Below are 13,694 nucleotides of genomic sequence, written 5' to 3'. Positions count from 1 at the left end.
CCCCTTGGCTAATTTTGGTGTGCTTGAAGTTGCTCTTTATATTATCTTATATTGTTTTGGATTTTTTTCTTTTGTTGTTCTATTTGGTTGGTTTTTACTTCCTCATCTTCTAAATCTTTGATTTGATTCTCTGCTGAATCTACTGCACTTTCGATTCCATGTAATGTAGTCTTCATTTCTGACTGGTTCTTTTTATGTTTTATATTTTTATATTTCCTAGTGCATTGTTGAAGTTCAAAGTTCATCTACTCTTCCTGTAAGTTTGTTGAGCATCCTTATAGCCAATGTTTTGAACTCTACATCTGGTTGATTGCTTGTCTCCATTTTGTTCAGTTCTTTTTCTGGAGTTTTGTTCTGTTCTTTCATTTCCTTGTCTCCATAAATTTTCACAGGGCTAAATGTCTATTCCTGAACCTATTAATGAGGCCTGAAAGAGCAGGCTGATTGCCTTAAGCAATTCCTGGCACTAGTGTTGGGGTTAACTTCACTCAAATCATAGGGCTATGACTATAGAGAGGTGATTTCCTGCAAAGAAAGCTGTGGTTATTTTTTTGGTCAGAGGAAGGGGAAATGGACATTGGGGAACCAACCACCAATGTTCAGTATACTAATACTATACTGTGTTGTTTAAAGGATCTAATTCAATAAAGGATATAAAAATTCTTTGTAAATTGAAAGTGTTCTGCTGATGACTAGTATTAATTTTATTAGATTATAAAAATATTTCACAGTGTTATACATGTGCTGAGATTAAAAAGTTGGTTATTTACTGATTTTATCATAATTATTATAACTTTTCATAATACAGAAATCTTGACTAACTTCACTTAGTCTTTTCTTTAAGATAACATTCACATACGTACTCCAGATCCAAAAACCAAATCACAAAATAATTAAAAATGGCTTTTTGGAAAGTGCTATTTGCAGATAGTTTATAAATAACATAATAGGAAACTTCTCCCTTAAAAACTGTGTTCATTTCTTTTTTATATAAATTTTCACCTGCATTAAGTAGATTATATTAGCACTTAATTTTACCTGGGTGAAGAATGCCTGTGATTTCATACAGTGGTAAAAAACATACTTTTCTACTCATTTTTATTACATTATAGAATTACAAATGAATGTTTATAACATTTAATATCAGTTGCTAAAGATGAAATTTTGTATTTCCTCTCTTAAACGTGATCTAATGCACAATAGACAAATTACACTGATTTGGATAGTAGCTAATTATTAACTCAAAGATGATTGCCTCAACCACAACAAAACCATTACATTGTACAGATATGACAGTGGCCGGGATGTGGTTTTTAGTGGGCATCAATTTTTTTTGGAGTTTCATGGCTATAAACTTTTAACCCTTTTCATAAAATTCTTTGATTTTTTTTTTGTCTTAATATGATTTAAAGTTGTCAACTACAGATTGTCTATCATCAGCATCTAAACAGTATTCTTTAGATAATATTGGTAAATAACAAGGAAGTGGTTTGGGATGTGGTTCCAATTATTCTGTTGCTCTTATTCTTCTGTTGTGGCTTACAGAAATATCTATTGGAAGTTTTAATATCCTTCCTGTACTTAATTGCAACCAGGCTCTCATAATTACTACTACAATGAGTTAGGTTTTTGTTTTTTTTTTAGCACCAAACTTAAATAATTATTTCACATACAGAATGTTTTGGCATTTTTGTTGTCACTATTCTTTCTCCATGTTTGTAATATTGTTTATATTTAGGGTACATAAAATTTTAACTCCCATTATTATAGCACAATTTTATGGATAAACTTTTGAATTTCAAACAAGTATAGTAATCTGAAATTTATCTTTTATGTGTCTTTAGATGCAACTGTGTTTCTGCTTTTTTTTAATGCTATATCTTTTTTTTTTACAATTTTCATGAGTTATATTTTACATACCATAAAATTCACCCTATTTGAAGTGACCATGTGATAATTTTTAGTAAATTTAGTGAGTTATGCAATCATCACCATAAATCAGGTTTTGAAATAAATACTCATACAGTTACCTCTGGTCTGGGTGTTCCCCTGAGGCCAGTGAGGAGGGATGTAAGGCTGAACGCATTCAGAGGAATTCAGGGCCCAGTATGACTTCTGTGGGCCTTAGAAAATGTTGCCTTTGTGGGTACGTTTCTCCATAAAAATATTAAGCATTATAATTGCATTAATATAAAGATAAACATAATTCATTATTATGTGTTTAACATTATTGCATTCACTTTTTTTCTTCTGATTTTGAAAGAAATTAAAATTAAACGCTCTTTTGTACCTCTAAAGCATGGGTGGGGAACCGTTTTCTGTCAAGGGCCATTTGGATATTTATAACACCATTCTCTTTAGGGAATAAGAAATTAAGTCAAATTTGTACTAACAGAATCCATTTATCCGTCTAACTCCATCCACCCATCCATTTATACCCGTTTCTCCTTATTTGCCAGAGTATACAATAAGTGATAAATAATTCAGCAAGTGCCCTGCCCCATGGAATTTACATTGTAGTTGGAAATAATAGGTGGTAAACCAAGTAACAAGAGATAAATTCACAGAAGGAAATAAACAGCTTTGGTAAAGATAACAGGGTCACCTATTTTAGCCAGGGCAAGATTATTCCAGATAGAGGGAGCAATACATGTAAAGGCCCGAAGCAGTACAAACCGTGGCAAGTTCTAGGAACCGGCAAAATGCCACTGTGACCCACTGAAAGATGTTCCCTAGAAGTTGACATTGTCACTGGCCATTGTTAATACTCATCTGCAGAATAAACATGGTGTGTAACTCAATATTCTATGGCCAGTAGGCACATTAGAAGTTGTGAATCAGTGATAGCCTGTTCTTTTTTTGGGGGGAGAGAATTTCTTGGCATGGTACAAGGTCAAACCTGTAGAGCAAGAGTTGAGTTCTGGTGCAGTTTTGGTGGAATGGTTAATAGAAGCAACTCAAGACTGCAAACAGCTTTAATGTTTTCTGCCATCTGGGCTGACTGGAGACGCGTATTGAGAATTTTGAGATGGTTCTGGAAAAAGAGTGCTGTGATTATTAACAGTGTCTGCCAAGGTGTAGTACTGGGAGAGTGCTATAAACTTCCTGATGTTATAGTAGATGTTGCATAATTTAGGCTGTTTATATTTGTCAAAGTTGAATTTTTGAGAGTGACTCTAATAACAGTAAAACTTATGCCACATTTACTTTACACTAGACTCTGTTCTAAGCACATTGCATATATTCACTAATTTGTTTCCCCAAACAGCTTTATTATTCCTGTTTTACTGAGGAGGAAGCAGAATAGCAACATAACCTGGCCTACGTCACACAGCCAGTCAGTAGCAGATCTGGGGCCTGAACTCAGACTGAATGCAGACTGTGCTGTGCTTCTACTCTCCCTAAGAGGATAAAGTCCTCCCACCATTAATTCACTTAAATATTTATTGAGTGCCCAGTGCCAGGAACGCTGTTATTCCTGACAATGTTATGGGGAATATGTTTTAGCTCTTAAGAGGGATTTACAGAGATACATCTTGGCTTGTCTTTTGGGGAGAATGATTTTTAATAAGTAACGTGATCAGCACTGAACAACAGAACTTAGTATGATGATTGTACATTGATCTTGTCTTAGAACCTAGTAGGGCTAGCTTTTTTAGTTCTAAGAGTATTTTAGTGGATATTTTAGGATTTTTCCATATACAAGATCATGCCATCTATGCATAGAGATAGTTTTACTTCTTCCTTTCCAACATGGATGCCTTTCTTTCCTTCTTTTTTTAAAAAATGTTTTTTCTTGATTTTAGAGACTGATAAAGGGACAGAGAAAGAGAGAGAAACATTGATGTAAAAGAGACATTGATCAGTTGTTTCCTCTATGCATCCTGACCAGGGATTGAACCCTCAACCGAGGTATGTGCCCTGATCAAGAATTAAACTGGTGACCTTTTGGTGCATAGGATGATGCTCAACCAACTGAGTGACACCAGCCAGGGCACCTTTTGTTTCTTTTCTTGTCTAATTTCCCTGGGTAGAAAGAATCCCAACAATCTATATATATAAAACCCTAGCAACTGTTAAGATGGAATGACTGGAACGACCGGAACGACTGGTCACTATGACACACACTGACCACCAGGGGGCAGACGCTCATTGCAGGAGCTTCCCCCAGCCTGCAGGCCCAGCTCGAAGATGAGGCTTGCCAGCCAAACTCCTGGTCCTTCCCCCCTGCCGGCAGGTCCCGATTGCCCGATCGGGGCTGGGCCCCAGGCTGGGACAGGAAACTGGGGGTGGATGGCGGCAGACACCAGCAGTGAGGGAAGGAGGAGGTAGGGAGGCAGAGAGGCGGGGAACCTGATTGGCCCTGATTGCTGGCTGGGTCTAGGGACCCCACCCATGCGCGAATTTCATGTACTGGGCCTCTAGTGTTGAATAAAGCAGAAAGAGCAGACACTGTTTTCTGTTTCCTGATTTCACGGCAAAACATTAAGTTTTTCACTAGGGTCTAGAATAGCCGTGGGCAAACTACGGCCCGCGGGCCGGATCCGGCCCATTTGAAATGAATAAAACTAAAAAAAAAACAAAAAAAGACCATACCCTTTTATGTAATGATGTTTACTTTGAATTTATATTAGTTCACACAAACACTCCATCCATGCTTTTGTTCCGGCCCTCCGGTTCAGTTTAAGAACCCATTGTGGCCCTTGAGTCAAAAAGTTTGCCCACCCCTGGTCTAGAAGATCTTCCAGTGATATTGATGGGGTGTTCAAGTTCCCTACTATGATTGTATTGCTTTTGATCTCTCCCTTAAAATCTTCCAGAACTTCTAAAATATATCTGGATGCTCCTGTATCGGGTGCATATATGTTTACCAGAGTTATATCCTCTTGTTTCATTGTTCCCTTTAGTATTATGCACTGTCCTTTGTTATCTTTTATTATGGCCTTCACTTTGAAGTCTACTTTGTCAGATAAGAGTGCTGCTATCCAGCTTTTTTTTTCATTTCCATTTGCCTAGAAAAAATTTTTCCATCCCTTAACTTTCATTCTGTGTAAGTCCTTTGTTCTGTGGTAAGTTTCTTATAGATAGTATATATATGGGTCACGTTTCCTTATTCATTTGGCTACTGTATGTTGTTTAGTTGGAGCATATAGACCATTTATATTTAAGGTTATTATTGATAGGTAATTACTTATTGCCATCCTTATTCTTTATGCCTGTGTTCTTCTCTTTGTCTCTATTTCTTCTTAAAACTGTCCCTTTAGCATTTCTTTCAGTAATGGCTTGGTGGTAATAAACTTTTTAAGCCTTTTTTGTCTGCAAAGCTCTTTATTTCAACTTCAATTTTGAAAGATAGCATTGCTGGATAGAGTAGTCTTGAGTTTAGTCCCTTGGTTTTCATTACTTTGTATACTTCATGCTATTCCCTCTGGCCTGAAGTGTTCCTATTGAGAAGTCAGCCTACAGTCTAATGGGAGTTCTCTTGTAGATAACTTTCTGTCTCTCTCTTTTAGCCTTTAAGATTATTTCTTTGTCTTTAATGTTTGCCATTTTAATTAACATGTGCCTAGGTGTGGGTCTTTTGGGGTTTATCTTGGCTGGGACTATTTGTGTTTCCTGAACTTGAGTGACTTTTTCCTTCGCCAGGTTGGGGAAATTTTCTGCCATTATTTCTTCAAACAGATTCTCTGTTCCTTCCTCAGATTCTGCTCCTTCTGATACCCCTGTAATGCAAATGTTGTTATGTTTCATGTTGTCCTAAATCTACATTAGACTCTCCTGCTTTTTTGTCCATTTGCTACTCTGACTGGATATTTTTTCTACCTTGCCTTCTAATTCATTGATTTGGTTCTCAGCTTCTTATAGTCTACTAGAGGCCCGGTGCATGAAATTTGTGCACGAGGTGTGTGTGTGTGTGTGTGTGTGTGTCTGTGTGTGTGTGTCCCTCAGCCCAGCCTGCCCCCTCTCCAATCCAGGACTGCTGGCTCCCAACCGCTCACCTGCCTGCCTGCCTGATCACCCTCTAACCACTCCCCTGCGAGTCTGATCGATGCCTAACTGCTCCCTGCCAGCCTGATTGCCCCCAACTGCCCTCCCTTTCAGGCCTGGTCCCTACCATCTGCCCTCCCCTGCCGGCCATCTTGTGTTGGCCATCTTTGACCACATGGGGGTGGCCATCTTGTGTGTTGGAGTGATGGTCAATTTGCAAAATACCTCTTTATTAAGTAGTATTCTTGAATCCTTATAGGGTGTTCTTTATTTCAACTCTTGTCATTCCTCATTTCCAATTGAATTTTATTTAATGTTTCAACCTCTCTTTTCTAGTTGGTGTAGCTCCCATTAAGTCCCTTATAATTTTCACTCATTTCCTTATAATTCTCACTAAGTTGCTTGTAGTTCTCACTGAATTGTTTGAGCACCCTTAATTACCATTACTCTGAATTCTTTATTTGACAAATTGCTTGCTTCCAGTTCATTTAGTTTTTTTTTTTTATGGTGATTCCTCCTTTCCTTTCATTTGGGGTGTGTTTTTTTGTCTCCCCATGTTTGCTGTCTCTTTGTTTTTGTTTCTATGTATTAAATCAAACTGTTATGCCTCCCAGACTTTGTGGGCTAGTCTTATGTAGCAGGTGTTTTGTGGGACCCAGTGGTGCAGGCTCTTAGATATCCTGTGTTGGGTGCTCTAGGAAAGCCCCTTACTTGAGTTGTTTGAGTTCTCCTGTTGTAGTTGGGTCTTGAATGTTATTGTCCCATTCGTGGATGAAGTCTCCTCTCAGACTGATTGACTATGTGGCTCACCCCTGACCACGTTATGTGAGCTATTGTGGCGGTGCTGTCTCCAGGTGTTTTCCGTTCTTCCTTGATATGTCTCCTCCTCAGCTGCACTTCAGTGGGTAATTCCTGGTGAATTTCTTCAATTTAGTTATATTTCCAATCTGGCCCTTAGACAAGGTGCACGGCAGGTCTGTCTATTCAGCTGTTATTTTCTCCCTCCCTAATAGCCTCCATGTTTTTGTTTTGTTCTTCTAATTAATTTTTATTTACATATAATTTTGTTTGGAAAATGTATTTGATATGAATTCAGTCTTCTTTTTTTTTTTTTTTTTGAATTCAGTCTTCTTAAGTAAGTCAATTGAGACTTTTTTGGTTTCATAATATTCCGTTTATTTTGGAAAATGTTCCATGTATGCTTAAAAAGAATGTATATTCTGCCTGGCCAGCGTGGTTGAGCATCGACCTATGAACCAGGAAGTCACAGTTCAGTTCTCAGTTGGGGCACATGCTTGAGTTGTGGGCTCGATCCCCAGTATCGAGGTGTACAGGAGGCAGCTGGTTGATGATTTTCTCTCATCATTAATTTTTCTACCTCTCTCTCCCTTTCCCTTCCTCTCTGAAATAAATAAAAATATATTTAAAAACAAGAATGTATATTCTATTGTTTTGTTGTGAAATGTCTTAAACATAGTCAATTAAATTCATCTATTCTGATGTGTCTTTTAAGGCTGCTGTTTTCTTGTTGATTTTCTTGTCTGGATTATCTATTGTTGTTAATGGGTTGTTAACGTCCTCTACCATTACTGTATTGCCTTCATTCTCTTCCTTTATATTTGTCTATATTTACTTTACATATTTAGGTTCTTGTATTTTGGGTGCATAAATGTTTACAAGGGTTATATTCTCTTGCTGGATTGATAACTTTATTATTATGAAATATCCTTCTTTATATTTTTTATAACCTTTGTTTTAAAGTGCATTTTATCTGATATAAGTATTACTACTTCAGTTTTTTTTGTTTTTGTTTCCATTTGCATGAAATATCTTTTTGCATTCCTTTACTTTGAGTCTGTGTTTGTCTTTATATCTGACGTGGGTTCCTTATAGTCAGCATGTATTTGGGTTTTGTTATGTTGTCCATTCACTTACCCTATATCTTTTGATTAGAACATTTAATCAATTTTCATTTAAGTAATTGTTTATAGATATGTACTTATTACTATTTTATTATTCACTAGAGGCCCAGTGCACAAGATTTGTGCACGGGGGCGCTGTCCCTCAGCCTGTCCTGTGCCCTCTCACAGTCCGGGACCCCTCACTCCTTACTGCCTGCCTGGCTTCTGGCTGAGCGGCGCCCCCCCTGTGGGAGCGCACTCACCACCAGAAGGCAGCTCCTGCATTGAGTGTCTGCCCCTTGGTGGTCAGTGCTCATCATAGCAATCAGTTCTTCCCCTGTTTGGTCGATTTGCATATTAGGCTTTTATTATGTAGGATATTATCTTTTTTTCTTCTTCTTAAAGAAGACCCTTTAACTTGTAATACTGGTTTATTGGTGACAAACTCCTTTAGCTTTTGCATGTCTGGCTTTATCTCTCCTTTGATTCTAAATGATAGCCTTGCTGGTAGAATAGTTTTTGTTGTGGGTTCTTGCTTCTCATCACTTTGAATATTCCATGCCAATCTCTTCTGATCTACAATGTTTCTGTCGAGAAGTCAGCTGACAGCCATTGTAGGGAACTAACTCCTTTTCTCTTGCTAATGTTAAGATTCTCTTTTTACTTACTGTGTGGCATTTTAATTATATTGTGTCTTGGTGTGAGCTTCCTTGGGTTCAGCTCATTTCAGACTCTGTGCTTCCTGGACATGTATGTTTATTTCCTTGGCCAGGTTAGGGGAGTTTTTTTGTCATATTTCTTCCGATACATTTTCAATCTTGTGCTTTTTTTCTCTTCTATTTTTGATACCCCTATTATGTGAATATTGTTACACTTGATATTTTCCTAGAGGTCCCTTAAACTATCCTCATCTTTTATTCTTTTCTCTTTTTGCTGTACTGATTAATTTTTTCTGCTATTTTATTTTCCAAATTTTTGTTTTATCTAGTCTGCTGTTGGTTCAATCCAGTATATTCTTAATTTCAGTTATTGTATTCTTTATTTCTTTTTTAAAAGTTATTTCTTCCCTTTATTTTATTTTCCACCATCATTTATTTCCCCATACCCTCTTACACCTACACCTCCCTCACATGCAATCACACTCTGTTGTCTGTGTCCCTGAATTATCTTTTTTTGCTTAATTATTTATTGGGAAACCCCCGATTGGGCTTGGGCTGCCTGTCGCTATGTCCAGTAATGAAGGCAGGGTTGAATCATATAAGGCAGCGGTTCTCAACCTGTGGGTCGCGACCCCTTTGGTCAGGGGTCCTCAAACTTTTATCTTTTTTTAAAAAAAATATATTTTATTGATTTTTTACAGAGAGGAAGGGAGAGAGATAGAGAGTTAGAAACATCGATGAGAGAGAAACATCGATCAGCCGCCTCCTGCACATCTCCGCCCGCGGGCCGTAGTTTGAGGACCCCTGCCTTTGGTGGTCGAATGGCCCTTTCACATGGTCGCCTAAGACCACCCTGCATATCAGATATTTACATTATGATTCATAACAGTAGCAGCATTACAGTTATGAAGTAGCAACAAAAATAATTTTATGGTTGGGTCACAACATGAGGAACTGTATTTAAAGGGCCAGAAGGTTGAGAACCACTGATATAAGGCGTTTATTGAGAAGGCCAGCTAATCAAGAAGACAGGGCGCTTACAAGCATTCAAATTCTGTCTTCACAGTAAGGTGTAGGGGACAGGATTATAAAGGGAAGGGACTAGGGTGAGGCAGCCCTGGAGGTCCACAGATGTCCGCTATTATTCTTTACTCATCAGGTGCTGAGATGATGATGATGAGATGTTGTGACTCCTAGTGGGTTGGTCTGACCCTGTTTATCAGTTCTGTTTGCTGGATTCACAGCTGAGTCACCTCCTTATTCACTTTACACAGGCCTTGAAAAGGAAACTTTGGAAAAACGTAACCCCTACTCACATTAGTATATGTGTTCTAAAATTTAAAATAATATGATTATTTTTTAGATTAATTCAGCTTCTTTATCAGATTATAGGTCCCCCTTATCAAATTCTTCCATCCCTTTCCCCCACTAACCTCCCCTCCCCCCATCAGAGCTATCTGCCTGTTCTCTGAGTCTGTTTCTATAGTTTGTTCTTTCTCTAACTGGCATATTTCACTGGCATAATGTTCAAATCAGGTTATTTATGGTGATACCTTAAGGAGACCCAAGCGAGACTCCACTTAAAATTTATAAGCATGAGCTTGAGTGCCTTTGTCCGCGGCTCCTCCTTGTTCAGGTGGGTTCTGATGGAGTAGAATTCACTAACTCTGGGTCTCCCATCAGGCCCTTCCCTGTGTGGATGGTGTAGGGCATGCAGAGAGCCAGCTCGCTCCTCTCCGCTTCCTCTTTGAACTGCTGCATGCCGTCCAGGAAGGCCACCATTGCCTCGTCAAACGTGTTACCCCAGAGAGCGCTCTGCCCCCAAGTGCAGAACATGGGCAGCTCCATGGGGTTGTCTGTTAATGACTTCAGACAGCAGTGGTCTCCACAGGGGAGAGCTGGTACTTCTGAAACTGCAGACCGACTGTGTTAGACAGGGCCAGGAGCAGCAAGGCCGGGTGCCCCAGGCTGTGTTGATCTCACTGCAGCTCTCGGGGACAGTGGGGACGCAGCCCAACCTGAAGCTGAAGCTATTGATGATAGCCAAGGGGCCATCACAACAGACCTCAAATCGGGCCTTGAGGGCACTGGTTTTCTTCAGCCAGGTGAGCTGGGTCTGGGCGTACAGCAGCCGGTCCTCCACGCTCCACAGCTCATCCTGCAATTCCAGTTGTTGCCACTGCAGTTCACTGAGGTCCCTATGGTACTGCCTTTCCTGCTGCTCCAGCGTCTCCGTCTCTGCCCGCGCTACCTCCAGAGCCATAGCTGCCCTTTCTCGGTCCTTCTCCACCTCCTCCAGCTCCTGGACCAGCCTCACTTCCTCCAGCTCCACGACCTTCAGCTCCTCCTGCAGTGCCTCCCTTGCATCCTCACTTCATCCATCCTTGGTCTCCAAACAGCATTTTTAGTTCTGACCGTCAGATGCTGAGATCCTGAGCTTGGGTGTCCAGCTGCTCCCGAAGACTGTCAGTACAGCCCTCCCTCAGGGAGTGGTCCAGCTCTTCCTCACCAGTTGGATGTCAGAAACACCCCTCGTGGCTCTCTGGATGCTACTGAGAGTCCTCCCAGAGCCCAGCTTCCTGAGCAGGGTGAAGTTGCTGGGACCGCACCCAGAAATCTTGTTATCACCAAGGATGGTCCAGCCAGAGGCACTATGCTGAAGCTCTTCAAGGTCTACTGGTATCTGCATCCTGGAGGTAGAGCCTTCCTCTGGAGTTGCTCCTGGCGCCCCCTGAGCTAAGGGGAGTTTCAAAGCTGCAGGCTGTTGGCTGAGGTGAAGGCCCAAGGTCTCCGTGGAACAAGTCAGCTTCAGGGGCCCGCGGCAGAAATGGCACATGAAGCGGATGGAGGACATGGTGGAGGTTTTGACTTTCACCATTGACTCTAAGTTTTTTTTTTTGTATTCTTTATTTCTGACAAATATTTTATGGTTTCAGTCTCGTTGTTTAAGTTCTCACTGAGTTTATTTATTCTTCCCATAAGTTCATGGAACATCTTTATAACCAGTGTACTGAAATCTTGTATTTGGTAGATTGCTTGCCTCCATTTTGTTTAGCTCTTCTTCTGGAGTTTTGTTCTGATTTGTCATCTGGGACATGGTTCCTTTTCTTTTCATTTTGGCTGCCTCCCTGTGTTTGTTTCTATGTATTAGCTCTGCAACATCTCTCCCACTTGGCAGAGTGGCCTATGCAGTCCGTGTCTTGTTATGCCCAGTGGTGCAGCCTCATTTTTCACCTGAGCCATGTGTTCCAGGTGTGCCTGTTGTGTGGATTGCGTGTGTCCTTTTGTAGTTGAGTCTTGGTTTCTGTTGGCTTGTCCGTGGGTAGAATTGACCCTCTGATTGACTTGCTATGAGGTTGGGCTGGGACTATAGTGGAGGGGCCTTGTGTGGAGGCTCAACCTACAAAGTAGGGTTTGCGTTAGCAGGACTCTGTTATCCATGGACTCCACCCTTGGGGTGTTTCATTTGTGGAGCTAATTGTGTGGTGCTCTGGTGTAGCCTGTAGCTGGCCACCAGGTGTGTTGTTTCCAGGACCTTGGGGGCAGGGCTGAAGCACAGATTAAGATCAGTTGCTGCCTGTGCTCTGACTGGAGCCACCTGGTAGGAAACACAAAATGATCTGTTTGGTGGCTGCCTATGCTGGGCTTGAAGATCCTTGGGAGCGTTATGCTGGTAACCCAGGCCGCCTGCCACTAGGGTCAGGCTTGGTGCCACTTAGCAAAAGGTACAGGACACACTGAGGTCAGCTGCTGCTTATTTGGTGTTTGTGGACCTTTGAGAGAATTTAGGTAAGTCCTCCATGCCGGCCAAGGCCATTTGCTTCTGAACAACAGCCACTGAGAGGGGTTCGGCCTATGTGTGAGTTGGGTGGGGTGGAGCCTCAGGTAATCGCCAGGGTGGAATGAGCAGTGCTAGCAGGTTGTTGGAGACTCACACTAAGGCAACTTCTTGCTTCTGCTGGCTGTGTAGGAGGAGGGCTCAACAAAGGAACCATGGCTCCTGCCAACACTTGTGCCTGCTGGCCGGGTGGGGGAAGGTGTCAACAAAGAACTATGGTGCCTGGTAGCAGGTCTGTCCTAAGAGAAGCTGCCTTTTCAGCCCTCACCCTGAAGCCAGACATTTTAGTTCCTCGAACTCTTTATATCCTTGATGTTTTTTGAGCTTCTGTCCCTTTGTTGGAGCTTAGTGACTGTGAGGGAGGGAGGGAGTCTGTGCTCGGGCCCTCTAAGGGGACACCTGGGAGCTGCTCTCCATCTCACTAGGACAGAGTCCTGTCCATTTTCACAGCCAGATGCTGTGAGGACTCCTCTTTCCGTCACTGATGCTCTGGGCTGGGGAGCCTGATGTCGGGCTGGGACCCCTCCCACCTCAGGGGGGAATTTCTGCAGCCAAGATTTCTCTCTAGATTCTGAACTGCCACATGTGGGTGTGGGACCTGCTGGTTCTGCGTCTCTGCGCCTCTTTCTAGTCTTGACTTGGCTTCCTCTTTACAACCTTAGTTATAGGACTTCTGTTCCACTCGTCTTCATGTGGTTCTCAAGGGTGGTGTTCTATAATTTAGTTGTCATTTTGATGTGGCCATGGGAGGAGGCAAGCCACATTGTTTACCTACTCTGCCATCTTGAGTGGAAGTTAGAGAATGGATATAAAATTAATAAGGAGATATTTTACATTTTTCCTACAGTGTCTTTCCCATCTAACATGTACTTTATACCTTCAGCACATCTTAATTTGGCATATCCTCATCAGGGCTCATTAGTCACATGTGGTTAGTGGCTATTGCGATGACCAGAACAGCCTTTGAACACAGAGAAGGGGAGGTGCATTGAAATCCCAGTGTTTCCTCTCTTTCCTCCCCACTTGTGTTGAAAAGGAAAAGTAATGTTAAACCATGATGGTGTCCAGTTCTGTTTCTTCCTTGTTACTATCTGTGCTAAACGAGGTAATGGCCCCAGACGAGTCCATGTCCTCATCCTCAGAACCTATGCATATGCTGCCTTTTATGACAAAGGGAACTGAGTTCAGGATGTTGAGATGGGAGGATTGCCCTGGATGGGGGTGACCTAATGTAAACACAAGGGTCTTTTAAAGAGAGAGGCAGGAAGATCAGAGTCACTAGTTTGAGATGTAACAACGGTTGCAAGA

General features: G+C 41.3%; 1 protein-coding gene and 1 pseudogene across 1 annotated transcript in view; one reads left to right on the top strand and one right to left on the bottom strand.

Moving 5' to 3' along the window:
* SUGCT (succinyl-CoA:glutarate-CoA transferase) overlaps positions 1-13,694 on the top strand; it is a 536,095-nt gene that overhangs the window by 53,313 nt on the left and 469,088 nt on the right. The gene's annotated exons all lie outside the window — the stretch shown is intronic.
* On the bottom strand, positions 10,086-11,432 carry LOC107182057 (annotated as a pseudogene).

This window comes from Myotis davidii, unplaced genomic scaffold (assembly GCF_000327345.1).
Source record: "Myotis davidii unplaced genomic scaffold, ASM32734v1 scaffold573, whole genome shotgun sequence".
Taxonomy (NCBI): Eukaryota; Metazoa; Chordata; class Mammalia; order Chiroptera; family Vespertilionidae; genus Myotis; species Myotis davidii.
The sequence above is the reverse complement of the archived record's forward strand: the minus strand, read 5'-3'. Positions and strand labels throughout refer to the sequence as shown.